Here is a 3,167-nt window from a genome sequence, read left to right as displayed (position 1 = left end):
CACAAGTTTCATGGCAAAACTAAGCAGTATAATTCATCTGCTAACATGGCCTCTCTCGAACAAGAAGTAGAAATTTCAGATGACAAGATGACCCTCACTAAGGATCAATACCAGAAATTATTGGCTCTCTTGCACCCAACGGAGGCCTCCATTGCTACGCATGCTGTCAATAATGTCCAAGCAGATTGTTCACACCCATCCACCATGAATGGTATCTTCTTGTCTTCACACACAAACACTCCTTGGTTAATTGACACCGGAGCTATAGATCATATGATCTGTAGTGCCTCCTTCTTTTCTTCCATAACATCTTCTGTTTCATTTGTTGTTAAGTTACCCAATGACCAAACAGCCCCTGTCTCCCACATTGGTACTGTCCATATCAACTCAAAATTAACCTTGCACAATGTTTTATGCGTTCCTCCATTCCACTTCAATTTGATTTCTGTCAAACAACTAATCAACTCTTTTTCTTGTTGTGTTCTTTTCCTTTCACAATTTGTTTTATTTAGGACCTTTTGTCATGGACCATGATTGGCATGGGTGAGATGAAAGCTGGACTTTACAATCTGATTCCTGCTCAAGTTCCTTCTATAGCTCTTTTCGACCACTTTTCTATTTCATTACACAAAAATATTTCTATTTCAGCAATTTTCAAGGATGTGAATCTGATCTCTAATCTCTAATCTCTGGCATTGTAGATTGGATCACACTCCCACTTCCAAAATACATGATATCAAAAACCCATGCATTAGTACTCATATTTCTACTGTTTCTGATAAAAATCCTTGTCTTGTTTGCCCACTTGCAAAGCTTCATCGACTTCCATTTCCTGATAGTACTCATCAAAGTAAAGCTATTTTTGAAATCATACATTGTGATATATGGGAACCCCATTCTATTACAGCGTATGGTTGCACCAAATATTTTTTAATAATCGTTGATGACTATTCTCAGAGTACTTGGATATATTTGCTTAAAAACAAATCTGATACCAGAAAATGTATCGAGGCTTTTTGCAATCTGGTTAACACTCAATTTCACACCAAAGTTCAAATTCTTCGCAGTGATAATGGTCTTGAATTTCGAATGACTGAATTCTTTAATAACCGTGGCATTATTCATCAACGAACTTGTGTGGAAACTCCACAACAAAATGGCAAGGCTGAACGTAAACACCAACATTTATTAAACATTGCCCGAGCTTTAAAAATTCAATCAAACCTTCCTCTTTTGTATTGGACAGACTGCATTCTTACAGTTGTTTACATTATTAATCGCATTCCTAGTCCTTTACTTTCAAATAAAACACCATTTCAGCTTTTGTTTAACAAGATTCCTACATACTCTCACGTGAGAATATTGGGATGTCTTTGTTTTGCTTCCACTATCTCCCACAATTGCCAAAAATTTGATCCAAGAGGTCGGCATTGCGTTTTCCTCGGTTACCCCTTTGGTATAAAATGTTACAAATTGCTTGATCTCAATACCAAGTCTATCTTCTTCTCTCATGATGTTACATTCCATGAACATATTTTTCCCTTTCATCAACCAACCACCCCTACATCCCCTTTTCTTCCCTTAACTCTACTCTCTCCTTATCCCATACAACCTGTCCCATTACAATCTTCTTCCTCTCCTCACACAATTTTTCCTAACATCACATCTGACATGTCCTCTCCACCTTCATCACCTATACCATCACATGCACCTTCACCTCCTACATCTTCTTCTCTCTTACCCTACCCAGCTATTTCATCTAGTCCCCACCTTCGTAGATCAACACATGCAAGGATAGCTCCTAAATATTTACAAGATTTTCATTGTCAACAAGTTAGTTCCATCTCATCCAACCAACTCGTGGACATGGCATCAGCTCATCCAGGTATTCATTTTCCTTTATCTTCTTCTATTTCTTATGCACTTTTATCACCTTCATTTGCTTTATTTTCTTCTACCATTTCTTCACAACAAGACCCATAAACTTTTAAACAAGTTGCCAAGGAATCTGATTGGTGCAAAGCAATGGAAGCCTAAATTGATGCTTTAGAGCTCAACAAGACCTAGGTCCTTACAAATTTACCTCCTGGAAAGTCTCCAATTGATTGCAAGTATGTGTATAAAACTAAATACCATTCTAATAGTACAGTTAAAAGGAAGAAAGCAAGCTTAGTTGCTCGCGGTTTTACTTAGCAAGAGGGAGTGGATTATCATGAAACATTTTTCCCAGTTGTTAAGATTGTTATAGTCTGAACCTTGCTTGCCTTGGCTACCATTAAAGGATGGCATTTACAACAGTTTGACGTTAACAATGTGTTTCTTAATGGGGATTTACATGAAAAAATATATATGAAGAAACCACCGGGTTACACTAAAGGTCAACCTAGACAAGTTTGTAGACTACTCAAAAGTTTATATGGCCTTAAACAGGCCTCACGGTAGTGGTATGATAAGTTCTCTCAATCTTTGATCAGTTTTGGTTTTAAACAGTCTAAGGCTGATTATAGCCTCTTTACTTGTATCACTATCATTGATTTCATAGCACTACTTGTCTATGTCGATGACATAGTAGTTGCTAGCAACTCTCTTACATCCATTTATCTTCTTAGAAATTTTTTGAACACCCATTTTTGCATTAAAGATCTTGGTTTACTGAGGTATTTTCTAGGCATTGAAGTGGCTCGTTCTTCCACAGGAATTCATTTTTGTCAACGAAAATACGCACTTGATCTTTTGGCCAATACTGGTAATCTTGCTTCCAAACCACTTAAACTCCCTATGGATCAGAACCACAAATTAACCAAAATCTCTGGAACCCCTTTGTCTGATCCCACCCCTTATCGCCAACTCATTGGTAGATTGCTTTATCTTACCCTCACTAGACCTGACATCAGCTATCCTATTCAAGTTTTAAGTCAATACATGGATTGCCCTTCAACTACTCACCTTGCTGCAGCTCACAAAGTGCTTCGCTATCTCAAAAATGCTCCTGGCCAAGGCATCCTCTTATCTACTGCTTCTTCTATTCAACTCATTGGATACTCTGATTCAAACTAGGCTTCTTGCCCAAAAAGTCGCAAGTCTGTATCTGGGTTTTGCATTTTCTTAGGACAATCTCTAATTTCTTGGAGGTCCAAGAAACAAAATGTTGTATCCCGATCCTCTGC

Source organism: Carya illinoinensis, chromosome 3 (genome assembly GCF_018687715.1).
Source record: "Carya illinoinensis cultivar Pawnee chromosome 3, C.illinoinensisPawnee_v1, whole genome shotgun sequence".
NCBI lineage: Eukaryota > Viridiplantae > Streptophyta > Magnoliopsida > Fagales > Juglandaceae > Carya > Carya illinoinensis.
This window is presented reverse-complemented; position numbering follows the sequence as displayed.